Below are 23,218 nucleotides of genomic sequence, written 5' to 3'. Positions count from 1 at the left end.
ATCACGTAGGCATTTTATGTCACATCATCACAAGAAAGGTGAGTACAGCACAGTAAGATATTTTGAGAGACCATATTCACATAACTAAAAAATTTTTTAAAAAATGTGTATTTATTTTTGAGAGACAGAGCACGAGTGGGGGAGGGGCAGAGAGAGAGAGCGTGACACAGAATCTGAAGCGGGCTCCAGGTTCGGAGCTGTCAGCACAGAGCCCGATTTGGGGCTGGAACTCGCAAGCTGTGAGATGATGACCTGAGCTGAAGTCAGACGCTTAACCGACTGAGCCGCCCAGGTGCCCCACATTAACTGTTATTATAGTATATTGTTATAATTGTTCTATTGTCTATTAGTTATTGTTGTTAATCTTTACTAAACCTAACTGATAAATTAAACTTTATCATAGGTACGTGAATATAGGAAAAAACATAGTACATACAGAATTTGGTACTACCTGCAATTTCAGGCATTTACTGGAAGTCTTGGAATATATCTCCTGGGATAAGGGGGAACTACTGTAACCTCAAATATAAATGTATACTCATGGAAACAAGACAATCAAAATCTACATAGGAATATTCACAGCCAATGGCTGCTGGTCAGAATGCCAATCAAATCTCTAATTTGTCTCTGTGGGATTCGGTCTAGGAAAACTTCAAAGAAAACTGACATTTTTGTGGTTTTAAGAAGGGAAGGGACATGGATTGATATGGATTAGGCTTAACAGGCACAATGATGTTAGCAAAGAATGAGGACAGGAACAGGTGAGGCATGTGTAAAATGGAGAGTGGAGTATGTAGGAGTCTTCGGGTGGAATGGGGACTGGAAGTCAGGGGGCAGGAATAAAAATCTCCAGCCATGGTGACATCTCTCTGGCTCTGGATTTAATTGCTTCTGCCCATTGGGCAAAACCCAAGGAGACGGGGAGATAGTTACCATCTATCCTTTAGATATGGAAAGTAAAAGAAAATGATTTCACTAAAGACCAAAAATGGGGCAGTTGTTTTTAAGACAGTCTTTATTTTTCTGCAGTGAAATGAGATTCATTCTGCCTCTCTGTTGTCATTATGCTTCTACAGCATTTCTGTGGATGTACCCTTTTTTGAAATTCGTATGTTTCTCTAGTTCTTCCATGGGACTTGTTCTGCCAACAATCCCCTCCTTTTTGTAAATTAAATGTTTTCGTCTCCACTGGTTTTTTACCCTTCTTTTATAATCAGTTTAAACTTACATTTATATCTAAGACAGGCTGTAGCATTGAAAGTATATGGGCTTTGGAATCAGGGAGACCCGGGTTGTTGCTGAGCCATCATCAGCTTGGGGCAACCTCACTACATTTCCCCCTGTGTCCCACGTGTTTATTTCTCTGTCCAACCCCTTTCTCTTTAAATGAAGGAAAATTCTTTTTTTTTCTGCAAAAATTAATCCTAAGTTATGTTTTTCTTGAGTTCTTGAGGTTTGTTGGGAGAGCAGTTCTAAATAAAAAGGCTTTTCCATTCTGATCGGAAGATTGAGAGTTTGGAGAGTAGCATGGAGAAGAGACAGAAAACTTCAGAAGTTTTAGTTTGATAATAGAGATAATTAGGAAATGTTATTTTCAAAGTATCAAGTAAAACAAAAATCAAATAATTCAGCTTTATCAAGCTTTTAAAAGCTGCTCTAGGGGTGCCTGGGTGACTCAGTCAGTTATCCCTTGATTTCAGTTCAGGTCATTGTCTCAGGATTTGTGAGTTTGAGCCCCACATTGGGCTCTGCTGACAGCAGAGACTCTGACTGGGATTCCTCCCCTGACTCTCTCTCTCTGCCCCTCCCTGCTCTCTCTGTCTCTCTCAAAGTAAATAAATAAACGTTAAAAAAAATTAAAAGCTGGTCTATTTATCTGAGCTTCCATACATCCTGTCATTTCTCCAGTGACATCATTTTCTTCCTTATTTTGTCACTATTTATTTTTCATTCCCCCCCCCCCCCCCAGAAGACTATACATTCTGGAGGGTGGGATGTATGCCTGATTCATCTTTTTAGCTGCCTCCAGTTAAATTAGCAAAAACATTACCGGTTGAGGCTATATTGTCAGCTCTTTAATGTGACTCCCTGGTTTATTTTGTGCCCAGGCCTTTCAGAACAGGAGTTGAGTGTTGTATCCTTGTGTTGTCAGTCACTCCAAATTCCTGCACATATCCAGCTTTCCATCTTTTATCTTTTTTTCATTTAACATCTATCTTAAAGTTTGTTCCATAACACCATGTGGAACGCAGTCTTTCGAATCACTGGGTGGGATGACATGGGAGCAAGTACAGATTGAACAAGTCTGAGAACTGCACCTTGGAGCTTTTCACTAATCAAAGGTCAGGAAGGAAAGGAGGAACCAGTGAAACAGAGAACAGCTGTTGAGGTGGAGGAGAATGATGGAGATAATCCCAAGACCAAGTGAAGAAAGTGCATGAAGAGCAATCAGCTGTGTAAGTGCTGCTGACAGGTGGTGGGTGACGAGGACTTGATCATTGGGCTGGGCAATGTGGATGACACTGATGACCTTGACAGGACCCATTTGGTGCAGTGGTGGAGATGAAAGTCTGAATGTGGTAGTTTTAAGAAAGAATGGGAAGGAAGGAAATAGAGGATTGGATAAGAACAAGTATTTCAAGAGTTTTGCCTTTGAAAAGGGGAACAGAGAAATAAGGTAGCTATGGGGGGAGATGTGGGGTCAAGGTTGTTTTCTTTTTAGGATGAGAGATTGTCTTTTTAAACTGGACTGTTTACGGTTTTCTTTGCTGCTACACCCAATATACTTTATATTGGGGCAGAGAGCATTTCTGGAGTGAGTGAAATGTAAAAGAGGAAGGAGGAAAGCAGTGATGGAATAGGCAGGGAGTCAGTGGGGTGGGGGCACCAGGTAGGTAGAATTCTCTGAGGAATTTCAGGGATTACATTGGGGATCATGAAAGGGAAAAAGATATAGCCATACTCAGGAAATGATCCAACTTCAATTGTCTTGGTTCCTTTACCTTGTTAAGGAAATAGCACATGGTTTTATAATCACTAGCAATTCCTTAGGAGGTAGTATGATTTCTTTTTTTTTTCTTTTTTCTTTTTTTAAAATTTTTTCTAGAGGTAGTATCATTTCTAATTAGAGCAATGCTTGTTAAATAGCCCCCCAAAATTTAAGTCTCTTTTGCCTTTAACATAGTAGGAGAGGAGGAACTATGTAACACTTAACTCAAAACACATGCTGCAGAACAATCCAAACACTAATATCAATACACCAAGCTTGCATTAGTCCGCTGGGATGGAAAATTAACTGCAATAATCACAGCGAAAAATGGACATATCCTATCAGGAGTTAATGGGGGGAGGTTTATAAAATTTAGTTTCTGTTCTGATTATGACATGGAAAATACCAGTGCAGTCCAAAGCCATATTTAAATAGTTTTTCATTGAAATTACAAATAGGGAGAATCACTGTAAACCAAATGGGTCGGGGTATACTGCTTTCATTTACTGAGATGCTTCAGAGCCTCTGATTTAGTATACTACCCCAGTGGCAGAACACCAGGGATAGGTCATGAGCACACTCATTTTTAGATTAAATTTAATTAATTAATTAATTTTTATTTTATTTATTTATTTATTTATTTATTTATTTATTTATTTGAGAGAGCAAGAGAGAGAGCTGTGAGGAGGGGAGGGGGCAGAGGAGAGAGAGAATCTTAAGAAGGCTCCATGCTCAGCTTGGAGCCCAATGCAGGACTTGATCCCATGACCCTGGGATCATGACCTGAGTTGAAATCAAGAGTTGGATGCGCAACTAAATGAGCCACCCATGTACCTCTAGCACACTTATTTTTTAATTTAATTTTTTAATGTTTATTTATTTTTGAGAGAGACAGAGACAGAGCATGAGAAGGGGAGGGGCAGAGAGAGATGGAAACACAGAATCCGAAGCAGGCTCCAGGCTGTGAGCTGTCAGCACAGAGCCCGATGTGGGGCTCGAACTCACAGACTGTGAGATCATGACCTGAGCCGAAGTCATATGCTTAACAGACTGAGCCACCCAGGCGCCCCTAGCACACTTACTTTTAATTTCACCATCTTACGTAGTCTTGGTTTTCAACAACTCTTTTTCAAAAAAAATTTTTTTTAATGTTCATTTGTTTTTGAGAGAGAGACAGAGACAGAGCGCTGGCGGGGGAGGGCAGACAGAGAGAGGGAGACACAGAATCCAAAGCAGGCTCCAGGCTCCGAGCTGTCAGCACAGAGCCCGACGCGGGGCTTGAACCCACCAACCATGAGATCATGACCTGAGCCAAAGTGGGAGGCTTAACCAACTGAGCCACCCAGTCACCCCAGTTTTCAACAACTCTTTATGATTTACCATAAATATTCTTTCATCTCTTCTTTGATTATTTTCATTTTGCCCTAATTTCTTCAAATAATTAAATTTTAAAAATCACTAATGTAGGATCTAAGAAATAAAACACACAAAACAACACAAAACACACTCTACTACAGAGAACAAACTGGTGGTTGCCAGAGGGGAGGAGAATGGGAGGATGAAGTAGGTGCAGGGGATTAAGAGGTATAAACTTCCAATAATAAAATGAGTAAGTCATGGGATATGAAGTGCAGCATTAAGGAATATAGTCAATAATATTGTAGTAACTATGTATAGTGATAGATGGTAATGAGACTTACCATGGTGACCACTTAATAATATATATAAATGTTGAATCACTATGTTGTATACCTGAAACTAATGTTGAATAGCACGTCAACTATACTTCAATAAAAAAAGAAAAAAATCTTCAATGGGTGCTAATTTCTTTTTTTTTTTTTTTTTCAAATTTTTGGAGTAGCTGCTTGCCCTCATATTACTAATTTTATCTCTCTAATTGTTTTAAATTCACTTCCTCAGCCTTCATAAAGCTTCTCCTTGGCCTGTTATAGGAAAGAAAGGGGTACATAGTAGTTTCTCGGTTTGTTCTTCAATGAGAGCAAAGGAAGGTGCCCAGGAGATACTGGATTGTGGAGTTCATTGTTTTTTTTCTTGTTTATGTAAATTGTGATTGAGACATGATATGTGATTATTATAAGGTTATTATATTCATAATAACAGGAAAATACTATCATTGTAAAAATCAAACAAAACAATACATAGAGTTTTAGGAGATGTTTATATATTCTGGACACAAGTCTTTTGTCAGAAGAATGTTTTGTGAACATTTTCTTCTACTCTAGCTTTGCTTTTATGTTTTTTAATGATCTATTTTGATGAGAAGATTTTAATTTTGATGAAGTCTAAGTTCTCTATTTTTTCTTTATGATTAGAGCTTCCTGTGTCAAAGAAATGACTTCAAGTTCACAAAAATGTTTTTCTGTATTTTCTTCTAGAAGATTAAAATCTTTAGCTTTCATGTGGGAAGAGGTCATCAGGGGACATGACCACTGATTGACTTGTAAGCTGGATCCAGACAACCAGAGGCATCTCACCACCTACCTTCCCCTATCCTTGGAATGTGTGCTCAGCCTACCCATTCCCATAGTGGGAACCGTTTTGAAGGATGCAGCCTTGAGAGAAAAATTTGTAGATGAGACTGTCTGGATGGAATGCATTACTGAACCCAGGTAAGGCTTCTATATAAAGATTCTGGAGGATGGGTGTGGAGGTCTACTCTTCTCATGGGCAGACAAGCCTCCTGTGTAATTTTCCTTTCCTATTAAACCTGCCGCCTACCAATCTGGAGTGGTCTGTCTCTTAGACTCTGCTTGCCCTCCATTCAGGGGCCAATTTCAGATTTCAACTGAGAAATTCCTGAATTTGTAAATCAACAGTTCATGATCTATCTTGAATACATTTTAGCATTTGGATATGAGGTTAGTGTTAAGGTTTATCTTTTTTCCCAATATGGGTGTCTGGTTATTTCAGCAACTTTTGTAGGAAAGACTTTATTTCCCCAATTGAAATGCTTTGGTGTCTTTGTCAAAAATCAGTCAACTGTATGTGTCACTCTATTCTTTTTTTTTTTTAAATGTATGTTTGTTTATTTATTTATTCATTTTTGAGGGAGAGAGAGAGAGAGAGAGGCAGGGAGAGGCCTGTATTTTTTATTTAATTTTTAAATTTGAGTATAGTTGACACACGTTACATTAGTTTCAGGTGTACAGTGTAGTGATTTGACAAGTTTATATGTTATGCTATGCTCACCACAAGTGTAGCTATCATTTGTCACTACACACTGCTGTTACAACATCATTGACTGTATTCCTTATGTTGTGCCTTTTATTCCTATGACTTATTTGTTTTGTAACTGGAATCTTATATCTCTCACCCATTCACCCATTTTACCTATCCCACACACCCACCGTTCCTTTGGAAATCATCAGTTTGTTCTCTGTATTATAGGTCTGATTGTCCTTTTTGTTTGTTTAATCATTTGTTTTGTTTTTAAGATTCCACATATGAGTGAAATCATATGGTATTTGTCTTTCTCAGTCTGACTCATTTTACTTAGCATAATACCCTCTAGGTCTATCCATGTTGTCACAAATGGCAAACAAAACAAAACTCAACCTTTTTATTGCTGCATAATATTCCATTGTGTATATCTATATCTGTATCTATATCTATCTATATCTATCTATTTATCTGTATCTATGCAACATCTTTTTATGTATTTGTGTGTCAGTGGACACTTGGGTTGCTTCTATATGTTGGCTATTATAAATAATGCTGCAATAAACCTAAGGGTGTATAAATTGGTAGCATTTCTATAAACTAATAATCAAGTAGCAAAAAGAGAAATATCCCTATGCATTATAATATTTTTGATGTTTTTGTAAATGGTACTTGTATTTCAATTTCCATTTTTATTTTTTGCATAGGGAAATACAGTGGATTTCTGGATATTGATTTTCAATCTGTGATCTTGTTAAATACTCTTATCAATCCTAGTAGATATTTTGTAGATTCTTATGATCTTTCTGTGAAAACATTCATTTCATTTGCAAACAGAGACAGTTTTATTTCTTTTATTTCTTTGTCTTGCCATGTTATACTGACTAGTACTACAGTGAAATGCTGAATAGGGGGTGCCTGTTTGGCTCAGTCAGTTGAGCATCTAACTCTTTTTAGATTTTGGCTCAGGTCATGATTCCAGGGTCTTGGGATTGAGCCCATACTATTGGGCTGTATGTTGAGTGTGGAGCCTGCTTAAGATTCTCTTTCTGTCAGGCTGCCTGGGTGGCTTAGTCCGTTAAGCATCTGACTTTGGCTCGGTTCATGATCTCATGGTTTGTGGGTTCGAGCCCCACATTTGGGCTCTGTGCTGACAGCACAGAGCCTGGAACCTGTTTCAGATTCTGTGTCTCCCTCTCTCTCTCTCTGCCCTCCCTCCCTTACTCACACTCGGCCTCTCTCTCTCAAAAATAAATAAACAGTAAAAAAAAAATTTAAAAAAAGATTCTCTTTCTCTCAAGACAAATATGTGACTTCACTCATATGAGGACTTTAAGATACAAAACAGATGAACATAAGGGAAGGGAAGTAAAAAGAATATAAAACAGGGAGGGGGACAAAACATAAAAGACTCTTAAATATAAAGAATAAACAGAGGGTTACTGGAAGGATTGTGGGAGGGGCGATGGTATAAATGGATAAGGGACATTAAGGAATATATTCCTGAAATCATTGTCGCACCATATGCTAACTAACTTGGATGTAAATTAAACACTAAATAAATAAAAAAAAATTCTCTTTCTCTCACTCTGCCCCCTTCCCTGCTTGTGTGCTGTCTCTAAATAAATAAATAAATAGTCCTTTAAAAAATGCTGATTAGAAGTGGTAAGGACAGACATTCTTATCTTCTTCCCAATATACATGGGGGAAATGTTCATCATTTATCATTAATATATTAACTACAAGTTTTTCTTAGATCCCTTTTATTAGTTTGAGGAAATTTTCTTCTATTCCTAAATTGCTGATAGTTTTTATAATAAGTGGGCATTTAATTTAATCAAATGTATCTTTTCAACTACTGAGATGGTTTTGTGATTTCTTTATTCTGTTAATGTGGTGAATCACAGTAATTGATTTTTGGATGTTAAAACAATCTTGCGGTCTTAGAAAAACTTCCAAGTCTTGGAAAAACATCATAATTAGTTTCGATGTATTGTTTTTTAAAAAAACATCTATTGCTGACTTTGATTTGCTATTTTTTGTTAAGGAGTTTTACATTTATGTTAAGGAGTGATATTTGTCTGAAAATTTCTTTTCTTGTATTAATTTGTGAGTTTTGGTATCAAGGCTATGCTGTCTTTTAAAAAATGAGTTTAAAAATTTTTCTGAAGGGTTTTGAGAAATATCAATGTCATTTCTTTTGTGAATATTTGATGGAATGTACTTGTGGATCTCTTTGGAACTTGAGTTTTCCTTGTGGGAGATTTTTAAGTACAAATTCTTTACTCAAATAAAAAAAACCCATAAACAGCAACACCAAAACACCATATATTGGGCTTTGTGGGATTTCTGTTTATTCTTGTATCACTTTTGGTAACTTATATCCTTTAAGGAATTTTTCCATTTAATCTTAGTTTAATTAACTAAGAATTTAATCTTAGTTGTCAAATTCATAGTCATAAGGTTAGTCATAATATTCCTTTCATGTTCTTTTAATGCCTGTAATATCTTTGTGATATTCTTTCATTCTTGCTATTGGTTTGATCAATCTAGGTAAGGATTTTTCAATTGTATTAATCTTTACAAAGAATCAGCTTCTGAATGACTTGGTTTTCTCTATTATCTATTCTTTAATTACTTTTAGCCTTTATATTTATGATTTCCTTCCTTTCCTTACCTTGGTTTAACTCACTCTTCTTTTTCTAGTCTCTTAATGTAGAAGCTAAGAAAATTAGTTTAAAACTTTTTTTCACCAACAATGTAAGCATTTAGAATTATAAATTTTGCTCTAAGCACTATTTTAGCTGCACCCTATACATTTTAGTATTTGTATTTTCATTATTGTTTAGTCAGAAATGTTTTGTAATATCTTCGTGGTTTCTTATTTGGCTTATGCAACATTTAGGAGTGCACTTCTTAACTTCGAAAATAAGGATTTTATATGTTCTTTTAAAATTGACTTTTAATTCCGTCATACTCAGGCTTATAAAACATTGTATGATTTCAGTCATTTGAAATTTATTCGGACTTATTTTATGGCTCAGCTTATAGTCTCTGTGGTGATGTTATGTGTATGTTAAAGAGAATGTATATTCTGTGATTCTTCCATGTTATTTGCTTGACAGAATTGTTCAAATTTTTTATACCTTTGCCAATGTTTTGTCAACTTTCTGTCAATTGTTGAGAGAAGGGTTAAAATCTGTAACTATAATTTTAGATATGCTAATCTCCTCTTTTGGTTAGGTCAATTTTTGAGTCATGTATTTTGAAAGTAAGTTATTAGATATATACTCATTTAGAATTGATGTCTTCTTGATGAATTGACCGTTATATCATTATATACCTCTGTTTGTCCCCAGTGTTCTATGTTCTGATGTTTACTTTGTATGATTTTAATAAAGCCACTCCAGCTTTAATTAATGTTTGCATGGTATATCTTTTTCTGTACTTTTACTTTTAACCTATCTATGTCTTTATACTTAGTGGGTTTCTTATAGATAGCCTCTATCTATAAGATATAGATATCTTATAGATAGCCTCTTGCATTTTTGTCCAGTCTTTCTCTGCCTTTTAATTAGGATGTTTAGATTATTTACACATAATGTAATTATTGATGTGCTTGTTTTTAATTCTACCATCTTTGTATTTACTTTCTATTTAATCAAGTATCCTTTTGTTTGATTTTTTTAGCACTTTATGATTTTCAGCATCCAAGTTCTGTGCATGTGATGGTAAATTTATACCTAAGCATCTTACTAGTTTTTTCTGGAGGGATTGTAAATGGCATTGTTTCTTTAATTTCAGATTTGACACGTTTATTTTTAGGATACAGAAATGTGATTTATTTTGTGTTTTGATCTTGCTTACTCACCTATTAGTTATAGGACTCTTTTGGTAGACTCTGGTGTTTTCTGCATAGATGATCATGTCATTTGCAAATAGGAACACTTTGTTCTTTCTTATCTGTATTGCTTTTCTTGCCTTTTTGAAGTAGCTAGACCTTCCAGTACTATGTTGATTATTAGTAGTGAGAGCATCCTTCTTTAGCTTCTCCCTACCTTAGGGAGAAAACATCCATTCTTTCCCTGTTAACAGAAGAGGGATCATTTTTGGGGAATGGAAGGTGAGCATAAGTGGTATGTGCCATTTCTAGGCCTGGTGTACAAAAACTTTTAATGTACTATCCTAGCTCTCAATCTCCATCCACTAGTGGATGGGATGGAAGTATCCTGGGGGGGGGGGTGTCTCTGAATGACGAGGTGGGGCAGAATGCAACCCCTTCTCCTTCTGACTTGCATTAGATGGTGATATAAATGAGAAATAGCATTTTACTGTGTTAAGTCACTGATACTTTGGGGCTTATCACTTAAAGGAACTAATTATTTACCTTAAGTAACACATCCTTGAGTGATTTAATCTCTGGATGTTTGGTTTTACAACCTGAAAAATGAGGATAATTATATTGACCTCACATATTTATAGAAAAAAAGGAAATGAGACAGCATTTGCCAAAGTGCTTGCACATTTCCTGTAACATGAGGTACTCAATAAACATTTGTTCAGTCTCCTGTTTGCTGAGCATACTCATATGTAGATATACTAATGGGTTTGTTATCTTCATATTGAACTAAAAGGTATTTACTAGTGTTTGTGTCTTTGAATATTTAATCCATCCCTTTAAAATGTATTCTTCAGCAATAAAAGTGATGAAACAAAATGTAAACCTCATATATACTGATCAGAATATTATGCATTTGTCAGTCCCCCTAACATAGAATTCATAGTCGAATTTGACTTTAAGGACTGTTTTTAAGAAAATTCATGCCACATGTATTACAGGTTATGCTCATGCCTTTCTTGTATCTTTTGGAAACACAATTATATGAAAAGATGAGGAGAAAAAGAGCAAGGAAGTTTTCCCCATCTATATAAAATTTATGTGGAAAGCACATATATGCCTTTTTTTAACCAAGTCACTTCCATTCATTTACAAAGTCATTTTGAAGGGATTATTGTTTAGAAGACAAATCCAAAAAGATGTCTAAAGGAAGAGATGGTTGAGATTTCTTTGACAAAGCTAAGGGATTTAGGTGATGAGTGAGGATGGGGGTGTGGTGGAGTTTAGGTTGGGGCTGAAACCTTCAAGGTTGAAAGCAGAGGATGGCCTGTGTGGGAAAAGGCCTTTTCTTGGGAAAAGGAAGTAATTTAGAGAACTGGGTGGCAGGAAGGGGCTATGACTTATGGGCAAAATGATTTTACTATTTTGGAGATGATAATATAAATTTCAGATATTGTTATAATATCCTAGATAACTTCTAGAGTAAAGAGAATTTAGAGAAGTTTCTCAAATTTGAAGGTTTGTCTAAAACTTATGTTTTTAATTTGAGTCTTTTATGCTATTAAACATAGACACTATTGTATAGCTAGCACACTTTTGTTTCTTTGAAATCTGGTTAGTTTACTGGTTTGGGCTTTTACCTTAGTACTTTTGCTGACCTATAAAGGAGAGCCTCAATTTTTGTTATGTTCAGAACACATTCTGTTTCTCAGATTACTACAAATAATTATTATAAATAATACTCAGGTTATTCAGTGAAGAACAAACATTGATTTTCCTTTTTTAAAAAAGTTTATTTATTTTGAGAGACAGAGAGAGAGAGTGGGACTGGGGCAGAGAGAGAGGGAGACAGCAAATCCCAAGCAGGCTCCACAGTGTCAGTGCAGAGCCCCATGCAGAGCTTGAACTCAAAAACCACGAGATCGTGACCTGCGCCAAAGTCAGATGCTTAACCGACTGAGCCACCCAGGACCCCAACATTGCTTTTCCTTTTATTGTGCAGTGTGCTGTTTCCACTCCACCCCTGGCTGTTAAACTCATTCAGCTTCCCCAAACCTTTTTTAAAATGTGCGTCTTGGATTGGGCAATGCATTAGCTATAGAATTCTGCCATGCTTCAGACAGACAGCATATGATGAGATAAATTTGTACCATCTATTTTTTTTTACATAAACTTTTTGTTTCGGTATAATTTTATATTTATAGAGAAGTTGTGAAGATAGTACAGAGTTCCTGTATATCCATCACCCAGTTTTACCCATTGTTAACATCGTACATTACAGAGTACATTTATCAAAACTAAGAAAGCAACAATATTCATCACTATTAACTAAACTCCAGACCTTAGTTGGATTTAACCAGCTTTTCCATTAATGCCTTCTTTCTGTTTCATTGCAGGACACATCATAGTTAGTTGTCACATTTTCCTAGTCTCCTCTGGTCTGTGATAATTTCTCACTCTGTTTGATTTGCATGACTTTGATGGTCTTGAGGAGTACTGGCCAAGTATTTTGTAGAATGTCTCCTGATCTTGGTTTGTCTGATGTCTTTATCATGGTTAGTCTGGGGTTATGGGATTTGGGAAGAATACCTTCTCATTACCTCACATCAGAGTACATCATATCCACATGGCATTACTGGTGATGTTAACCTTCATCACTTGGTTAAGACAGCTCTCTCCAGGACTCTCCACAGCAAAGGGACTGTTTTTCCCTTTCCCTGCTCTAATTTTTGGGAGTGAGTCACTAAGTGTAGCTCACCCTCCAGGGTAGGGAATTAAGCGCCACCTCCTGGAGGGGAGAATATGTGTATATATTATTTAGAATTCTTCTGTGGGGAAGATTTGTCTCTCCTCTACCATTTATTCTACTTATTCAGTAATTTATATTTGTACTTATATGTCTGTACATTTATGACTCAGTCCAAAGAAAACCATAGCCTCTAGTTTTGGGACAATTATCTTTATAAAAGTGCTGTTGATGCCTAGTTACATTATTTGTTTATCAATATAGACTTATGAATATTTATTTTATACTTTTTAATTGAATACTGCATTATTTTGCTGCTTAAATTGTTCCAGCATTGGCCATCAAGAGCTCTTTCAGTTGGCTGTTGATACATTGTCTCTTTTATCACACTATTTTCCTTTGTCCAGAATGGACAGGCTACACCTCTTTGAAGGGTGTTGGGGAAAAACAATCTGCTCTGTGAAGTATAGATAAGGTTTTTAGTCAATAGAGAGTCTCTATTGCCAGCAAATAAAGCCTTTTAATATGAAGGACACCTGTAGAAGTGTTGTTTACTTTTCAGCTGAGAATAATAAAAATGAACTTTATGAAGTGCCTTTCATTTAAGTGAGCTGGTGCCTGAGGTTAAATTAGCATATTAAAAAAATGAAATGATGTTTTTTTGACCCAGCTTTAATGATATTACTGAAGTACTCAATTCTTCAGGGAAGATCTGGGCTTGTTCCTGTGCTGTGCACACAATTTTCTTTTAAATCTTCTGCAGTGCAATGTGCCTTTGTGGCAGACTCAAGGGAATGAGCATTTAAGCCATCTGCAGGACTAAGGTTTCCTACTGGGCTTCCACCTGGGGAAGCATTGCTAACTCAGACCACTTGGCTCTGCTCCAACTAGTTCCAAGGGCATGTTCTACAAGAGGGAGGTTTGCAAGTATCTTTTTTGGGGGGTGTGGGAGGCTCAATCTACTTCTTGCTGAGAAGCAAGAGGTAGTGTGTTATAATGAAATGGAGGGGCCAAGAGTAGAGACTCCTGTGAATGCATCTCAGATCTATTGATGGTTGGCTGTGTGGCCCTGAAAAAGACACTCTATGCCTTTGGATCTCAGTTTCCCTGTGTTACCAGGACTTCATTATTTCTGACCATCTCTCAGATCTAATGTCTTATGATTTTTATGCTACAATTTTATGGTGGCTGGAAGAGGGGTATGTGCATATATTTACAATTCAATTCCAAGAGTGAAGTAGCCTCTAGTTTTGGAGAAATTATATTTGTAAATGGGCATCTATTGATGCCCCATAAAAATGCCAATGTTTCTTGACATTTATATGGCACTATTATTTTTCAAATTTACTTTCACCTTAATTTTGTAGTTTCAACATTAATTTTCTGTTTTTTACTTTGGACACATAATCTTTCTATCAAACATACACATTTATCTGTTCACTTTAACTCTCATGTTGATATTTAGCCATGTCTCTCTTTCCTTGGGTGGTTTTCTCCCAGTTTGTCACTTGTCATGGGTGGTGTGTGGTCTCTCACATTTATGCAAATCTTGAGATTGCCTTTGTTCCATACTATCAATTTCAAGGATATTTGCATAGAGAATAGTCTTGAAAGGTAGGGATTGGGGAAGGGAGGCATGCTTATTGTCTAGTATGATAAAGATAATGCCTGCTTTGGAGTAATGAGCAGGATGCTTAATGCCCATTACAAAATATTTGAGTTCCCTAAACTCAGTATGCAGCCTGTAATGCACTCACTGCATGTGAGAGTCAGCTGACCTTCTTGGCATCACTCTGTGTGAATTTGGGCTTGGGAAATTGGTACAAGAAAATGCTAATACTCTGGCTACTGCTATTGCTATAGTAAAGTCCTTACTCTCTGACTCAGGAATCTCCTGTTTTCTATGTGGTTTCCATAAAACTGTGGCACGCTTATTTGTTAGCTTATAAGTAGGATAAAATAGCATATTTTGACAGTTAGTTCTTTGTACTATACTTCCCTTGTGAACTTTCAGAGGGTTGTGTACAATCACTAGTTTTGCGGGGTTGTCCTCTCTTTATTCATACTTACCTTGAGCTTGATGTGGTACCATCAAAAGAATTGAGAACTTGGATTTCCAGAGAATTGGATTCAAGTATACATTTGGTCATTTTCCAGCTTTGTAATGCTGGCGAGTCACTTAATATCTCTGTACTTCTTTCTCTTTTTAGTGGAGATGACCTGCTTCACAAGGTTATTATGAAGGTAAAACAAGATTTTATATACCTGTGCTACCCAATATGGCAGCCATACATGACTGTTTAAGTTAAAACTAAATTAAATTAAAAAATCATTTCCTTTAAGTTAAAACTAAATTAAATGAAAAAATCATTTCCTTGGTTATACTGGTGCCATTTTTCAAATATTTAACAGGGGCTTTGTTATGTTTCTTTTAAACTTGATGAACCCTTTTAGTTGCTAAGCTATTATCAGTCACAGTCCCTTCTAGAATATAGTTAATTAGATTTCACTATTTTCCTGCAAAATGTTGAAAGAGTCTATAAGGATTAGTAGCACTAATCAGAATTTGAAAGGGCACTGATACCTCTGTAAATATTATAGGATTATATTTATTTTTTTTTCCTTTTTAAACTGCCACAGGTGAGGTACTTCAAATGTAATAGGAAAGGCAAATAGTTTCACCTCATATAAACTCCAACCCATGGGTCCTAGATGCTGGAGTGCTGGGCGGAGGATTCAGAGGCGGTGTCTGGACTCAGTCCAGAGTTATGACTGATTATGATAAATCACTAGCAACTAGCCTAGATTGATATCTGAAAATCTTAAGTTTTTTTTTCCTAGAAATAAAAAAATTAATAATTATCTTTCTAAATGGCAGCAAAGGTATTGAGGACTATCGTCTTGATTCAATCTAATTTCAATTCCAGTTCTGCCTAGAGAAAAACAAATTCTTCCAATCACCATGCTTATGAACTGAAGCTCTTATCAGAAAACTGATAGAATTGTGACCCTTAATGCTACTTTTTTTATTGTTTATAAGAATCACAGCAAGGAAGTGATGTAACTTTCTTCCCTTCCATAACAGCACAAATAGTAAATAACAGTGGTAGTGGTTACAAAATACATGTATGTAAAATATAAAATTGTCTTCCAGGGTGGAAGATGATATAATTCTACTCTCACTAGGAAGTTCAAGACTCTGAGCTGCTTTTCACAAAATGCAGTCAAATTTATTCATGGTCTACAGTTTGAGCTTGTTAATAAGCAGTACATAAACACTTTAAGACCCAGCACATATTAATTATGTGTGTGTATATATATATATATATATATATATATATATATATATATATATGTTTACTGGAAAGCAAACTAACAACAGTTCCATATTGGGATACCTGTTGAATGAAGACTGATGACAAAATACAAAGAGAATAAAGTAACATCTGTTCCTGAGTCTGATATTTAGGAAAGCAAAATATTAGTGCTTTTGGCACACATGGTAACTCTATGAACAGATGTTTTAATATAATGAGTACTTATAGAGTAATGGAAATACACCAAAGTCAGGTTGAGTCAAATTTTAAATATGCCGTTGTGAGATGAACTATAATTACAATTTTTTTTCCTTTCCTTTTTTGTTGTTTACTCTATCTCTTAACTTGGCTTGGAAAGAAATGGTTTCAGTGACATGTTTTCAGCACATTTGACAAGAAATTATGGGAAAAGAGTATCTGGTTAGGGCATGAAAACATTTCCAGAAGAGCATTCAAGAGTTTGACTTCTAGAATGTTTGCCTCTCAGTGTTCATCAAACTTGTCGGAGTGCAAGGTTTCTAGTATAGTGAAGAGTAAATATGATGTGTACTCTGTGGTCAGAGTGCTAGGGGCTCAAGACCTGTCTTTGCTGCTTGCCAGTTCCTTGCCTTTGAGGAAGAAACTAGGCCTACATAAGTCCTCAGTTTCCCTCATTTGGCTGTTGGAGATGCTGGGGGCAGGATGGACCGGAACACTCATTTTCTTCCCCGCAGTGTCCCATGGAGGCATAGTCGGGGGGCGGTTATCTGCTTTCCTTCCCAGGAGAGAACAGCAGCATGTTCAGTAACAGTTTTCCACCTACTGACAAAACTTGAGAGTGTGAGATTGGGGAAAGCCTGGCATTTGTGCCCACCCCCTCCCCCAGCTCACAGACCTGCCAGGGTGCAGGAGAGGCTGGAGCTCTCATGCTCAGGTTGTCAGTACACAGACCATCAGACCACATAAGCCTGTCCCAGCTACATGTCAGTTCTCTCTGTTCCAGCTTTATAGCATGACACTGGGTGGAAAGGTCAGCGTGGTCATTCCCTGGTTATTTTCAGTCCAGGAGAGAGGGACAAAAAGTGCATTATTTTTTTTACCAGGTGGAAAGTGAATTTGCCAACCAACTTGAATAAAGCAGATGCCTCGATTCCAATTTGGTGGCTTCTGATTGTTGGAGGAGTAATGGAGCTAACATGTAGAGGCAGGTAGGTCACACTTGGCACATGAATAAGTCCTGTTTAGGTACTAGTTATGATCAGTATGATCATGATTATTGTTATCATTATTTTCAATTGGTTAGATTGCAGAAGATTGGCACTAGTACTCCCAAACTTCCAGCATGATTCAGTATTGCTACCTGATTCACGTGGTTGTCATGATCATCAGTTTAGATAACATATCAATTTGCTTTGTAAAGTGTAAAGCACATTATATAATAGTGATGATAATAGAGTATTTAGTGTTTTTATGTGACACCATGGGGTGATATTCCTTGCCAGTTTCTCACTTCTCTCCTGGCTTTTCCAAGACAATTTCAAAGTCTTGGTCAAATAACACAGTTAGACATTACAGCGGAATTAGTAAGTATATTGTTAATTTCCCAACATGAATAATTCATGGTAAAGATATTTCATAAACAGGCCATCTCTTAACTCTCTGTTGAAACAAAGCTGTCATGGTTCTGGGCTTATGCCTGTTGTGCTATTTTAAAAGAATTTGGAACATTTATGTAAGAACCCAAGATTGTGAATAGAATTTGGACAAATGTAAATAGTGTTTTAGTGTTAACCCAAACCTGGATTGAACTCCTTTTGCTTTAAATATCTGCTAGTTCTCTTTCTAAGACAAAGTATATTCATTGAATGGCCAGGATAATTTCTTATTCTTAGTACTGTCTTATAGTCCTCACTGGCCTTGTCCTAATTTATTAACTCAACAGATAGTTATTGAGCACCTATTTTGTGTAGTTACTGTTTCACCTGTTGGGGATGTAGTATAAATAAAGAAAACAAATAAACTATACCTTCCACAAGTTTATATCCTGTTCCTAGCATAATTTATTTAAAATGAAATATTAATTGTGATTCCCTTAGAGACTTAAAATGTACTTAAAAGTACATTTTATATAATTCCCAGGATACTGTAACTTATGGGAAATGTTTTAAATACATACATACATGCATACCTCTTTATTCTTTACATGGAAACACTCCTTAAACCTTTAGTGTTTATAGAATTATTAATTTGACCATATTAGTTTGATCAACATTATTTGCATATTTATCATATAATCTCCCATCAGGAGAAAAGTAAATAATTGTTTTCAGCCTAGATTATACCACCGATGTATTTGACTTGATACTTTTAAATAAGAGCTTTATGTTTTCCTCAATATCTTTCAGTCAGTGAAAGCTCCTTATTCTAGGGGCACCTGGGTGTCTCAGTCAGTTAAGCATCTGACTCTTGATCTCAGCTCAGGTCATGATCTCATGGATCATGAGTTCAAGCCCTGTATCTGGCTCTGTGCTAATGGCATAGAGCCTGCTTGGGATTCTTTCTCTCCTTCTCTCTACCCCTCACCTGCTTGTGCTATCTCTCTCTCTCTCTCAAAATAAATAAACTTAAAAAAACCCTTAAAAATAAATCCTCCTTATTCTAGAACTTGAGATATATCTATCATCTATCTATCTATCTATCTTTGGAAGAATATCTTTAAAAATATATTTATACTTTTATATATTCTTTGAAAGAATATCTTTAAAATCCAACCAGGAGAACCTAGCAATAGGGATATGTGTATGTGCCTAAGTTAGCAGCTCTTATTTCAACATGTTGTAGAAATTAATTATGCCTTAGGAAGGAATTTTCTTTCTGGGTTTTGCTAAATTCAATTGAAACAACAAAGAGTTATATGTTAACTCTTTCCTGGCTCAAGTCCAGGAAAGATGAAAGGGAAAGATATTCTTACCAATAGTTTAAGATCATCAAACCTGGATTATTTATAGAAAACAAAAGATGAATTTGCACCAGTTCTTGTACATATTAAAGACGTTTCTGAATTTGCAGTGCAGTCTGCCATCCTTAACTAAGCTTCTCTTTCCTATGGCTTCTCTCTTTCTCTCTCTTTCTGCTTTCTCTAATCAGATAACACAGACTTCACACAGGGAGGCTCAGGGTGTGAAAACTTCATGGTAAGTAGAATATAACTAAATTATTTGATCTGCTGTTATTTTTAGAACTTTCATATTTCATAACCTTTCTTTATTCCATTTATTTTCCCAGGAGAGAAAGCTCAGGCTCTTAAATTCTGCATAGTCAGATTTCGGACTGGTCTTTATAACCTTAAAAGCCCTTTCTCTGGAAGAGAAACATAATTAAACTGAAGACACAAATTAGATCCACCAGTCTGACAGGGTTATAGTGCACCCAGACCCCTCCCCAGGGCTGACCTATCACTGGGTCTTCCTTTCCTCAGTCCTTTCCTCACTTCTTTGCAGTGTATCTCCTGAGAGCACTCCCCAACCATCCTTATGCACACAATTCTTCATCTCAGAATGTTTTCAAGAGATCCAGTCTAAGACAGAAGTGGATTAGTCCAGGGCAGTGCCTCCAATCTTTCTTTATTTCTCAAAGACCAGTAAAGGTCAAAACTTTTCTAAAGCACATTTAGAAGGTAGATGTCTTCTAGAGAAAATTGGAGTAGGGACAATTGGGTAATTATGGTGGAAGGAGAGACGAGGTAGATATTTACGAAAAAATGTGGTCTATAATCAAGAGAAAAGAGATAGGGCTTTTGATGTCAAAAGACATGCCATGTTGATGTGTCAGTTGCCCTGTTACAGAGCTTGAGAACACTGACATTTGAGGCCAAACCTACTTCGTTCTCGTTCCTGAGGTATCAGTGGATGTTGCTAGAGGGACATGTGGAGGGGTTCAGTGTGCAGAGGCATCACTGAAGGGAGAAAGCAAAGTTAAGTGAACAGCTTCCTTATCTGTGAAAAATGATGAAGTATTTGAGATGTAGTGGATATGTCTGGGCAGTGTTGCCAGAGATACTAGGGTAGCGAGATTGAAGGCACTGGCTTTAGAATTTTAGGTTCAAATCCTGGGTCTGTCCCTTACTAGCTGTTGTCTATGGTTAAGTTACTTGACTTCTTTGAGACCAGAAATAATGGAGATAATGTCAAAGAACAGTTGTGAGAATTAAACAATATACATAATACACAATACAGTGAATAGCAAGTATTAAGTACATAGGAATTTATACAATGCAGTAATGTTTTTTCAATACCCATGTGATAGCTTGCATGGAATACTTCAGCCTTTGCAGTGGATAAATAGCTCTTTCCTTTGTTCTAAGACATTGAAGAAGATTTTAAGGATATTAAGGAGAGTTTCTTCAATGAAGCTGAATTAAAAATACATATCTACTCTAGAGTGTAAATTATCCTCTCCATTTCTCATAGTTTTGTTGAATCATTACTTAGGCATATAAATATTTACCTGCGAATTGATAAACATAATTTATGCAATTCAGGAAAATGTCAAAGTTCATGGGAAGCTGTAATTGTTAGACTCAAAAAGTCACTGGGGATTTGCTGTATTTTAATATCATCTGCTAATTTCTTTATCTAAATTTTAAAATAGTATATTTAGCATTCTCAATGTCAGTTTGAAAAAGGCCCTTTCAAACTAAAGCAGCAAAACTTATGGCTTCTATTAGGCATGATAATTAGGGACGTGAGTGAGAACCACAGAATTTTAAAGCTAGAAGTGACATCAGAGACTCCGTGCCTCAACCCCTTTTATGGAAATAAAAGATAAGCTGGTGAAGGGACTTGCCAGAGTCCTACAGCTTGTTAATGAAAAGACTAATAATAGCCATTACCTCCAGACCTAAAGTCCAGAACACTTGCCATTGCACCAAACAACCCATTCAGTCAGTTCCTGAAAAGACACAGACATGATGAGCTGGTGGTGGCTTGAGATCGTCTGTGTACGTGGATTCTCCATTGATCAGCTCAGTAAACTACACCCATGCACCTACCCACACTCCACACACAATTTATGTTCATAACAACTTAAAAGAGAAATATGAATCCAACGTGAAAGAGTATAGTTTGGAAATGGAATCAATGCAAATTGTCTTTGAAGTTTACATAAACATTTCGCTCTTTGACAGTAATAAAGTAGAGCCAGGTTTCTGGAACTAGAAGAATATTTTTGCCTGAAGAAAAAAGGATTGGATTTACTATGAGAAAGTTAATGATTATGAAACATGTATTTGTTTATATTCAAAAGTTGTCAACATGAAGTATAATGACTAAAAACTAACATTAACAAAATGGAAAGGATTCTAAAATATACATCTTAGCCCAAAATGTGTACCAAAGTTGTTGTAGAACCAAATGTCTCCATTTTTGTTTTCAAATGTCCTGCCAGGACTTTGACTGACAGATATACATCTAATTTGTACATGTACCACAATATATTGTCATTAAATATCTTAAGGGCTCCAGTGGCTTCCTGTGTGTTTGTAGTGTTTCCCACAACAAACTGTAACAGATTCAAATACCTATATAACCACTTGCCATATCCAGGAGGCACTTTCCATATATCTGTCCTCTATTATATTTACTGCAGCAAAACTTAAAAAATACATCTAATTTTATTCCTTCTATCTGTTTTACCTTTTCATGGTAATTTCTCTGACCACCTACAGTTATTCTTCAGTCTCCAGCAATAGCTTTAACTTTTTGAGTCATGACTCCTTTGTGAATCAGATGAAAATAGAATTTTTCTCCCTAGAACAGTATATAAAACACATATATAACAAATTTGCATATGATTTATGTTACTAAACTGGAAATTGATTTTGATCATAGAATATTTTATTTATAGAAAAGATAATGTAAAATCTAATAGTGATATTCTGGAAATAATTGAAACAAGTCTAATTTGTACAACCCCCTCCCCCCCCAAAAAACCTCCCAAAGTAAATATTAACTCTCCCCAAATTAAGGTTTCTGATGTTAAACTTGAAAAAGAGGTTGTCATAACAATGTGAACATTTATCTTGGGCACTAAGCTGATTTTGACATTTTAATTTTGATGGCAGCTAGTGCTAAAAAACTATAACTCAAAGGTAGATTGTTGTCAAAGAATATCAGAATTTCCCAAGACTCTTTTTGGTTGAATTTATATAGCATCGTTTCCTTTGTCCTCAAATCAATAAGTTTACCTTTGCAAAGCTTGCATTATTGATTTCCTCTATGCCAGAAAAGAAAAGACTGTGAGTCCACATTTAAGTTTTAAAGTTGTCTAAATAGAAGGAATCTGTGAGAGAAGTCTCCAGTATTTCCAATTATTTTCAGATTTCTTTCTGCAGGGACACTGAGAAGGCCATGTAACTCTTGACTATAACCTATAAAAGCACCTTCCCTAGCACTGCAAGGTTGGCATGGATGTCTGTGTGCAATTCTGGCTTTCCTACTGGAGCTTGGACATAGTTTGATCAACTAGTATGCTTTTGGCTGCAAATAAAAAAGCCCAATTCAAGAAAAAATTATACAGTAAAAAAGTTAATTATCTTACATAACAGAAAGTCCAGAAGTAGAATTAGTTTTGGTCAGGTTGGTGCTGCAATAATTCAATGGTGACCATCAAGGATCCATGTTCTATATTTCTGCTCTGTTATCCTCAGTGTGAGAGTGTTGAATTTAGACTTGCTACTCTTATGGTTATACAATACCAGCACTATCTGAATCAACATACATTCTTGCTCACCTCCTAAATGAGAGAAAACCCTTTCCCCCAACTATAATTGGACAAATGTAGACCAGTGTCTTCTTTACTTACAGCAGGAGCCAGAGCCATGTCATGTGCTGACTGCTTTCTGTGAAGCAGGAATAACTTGACAGTGAGGTCTGTTATCCCTCAGTCATTGGGTTGGGGGGAGGGTGGATGGGTGGGGACAGCGCTATCCAAACAAAATCAGGATTCTATTAGGAAGGAAAAAAAAGAAACGGATGTTGGGAAGGTAACGTTCTCTCTTGATATCTTCGGTAGTATTTATAATAGCACCTACAGGAAATATATAGAAAGATTCACCTCAGCTAAAAATATCTGCCAATTAACCTAACCCATGAAATAACTCTGTTGAGTTA

At 36.2% G+C, this 23,218-nt stretch overlaps 1 long non-coding RNA gene across 1 annotated transcript; it reads left to right on the top strand.

Annotated features, from left to right (window-relative positions):
* Positions 1-2,168: 2,168 nt before the first annotated feature.
* On the top strand, positions 2,169-22,979 carry LOC122238409. Its single transcript, XR_006217323.1, has 5 exons — positions 2,169-2,456; positions 5,386-5,619; positions 17,153-17,257; positions 19,197-19,243; positions 22,913-22,979. It is a non-coding gene; the product is annotated as an uncharacterized LOC122238409 (long non-coding RNA).
* Positions 22,980-23,218: the final 239 nt, after the last annotated feature.

Source organism: Panthera tigris, chromosome B2 (assembly GCF_018350195.1).
Source record: "Panthera tigris isolate Pti1 chromosome B2, P.tigris_Pti1_mat1.1, whole genome shotgun sequence".
NCBI lineage: Eukaryota > Metazoa > Chordata > Mammalia > Carnivora > Felidae > Panthera > Panthera tigris.
Note: the sequence above shows the minus strand (reverse complement) of the source record. Positions and strands in the feature narration are given on the sequence as shown.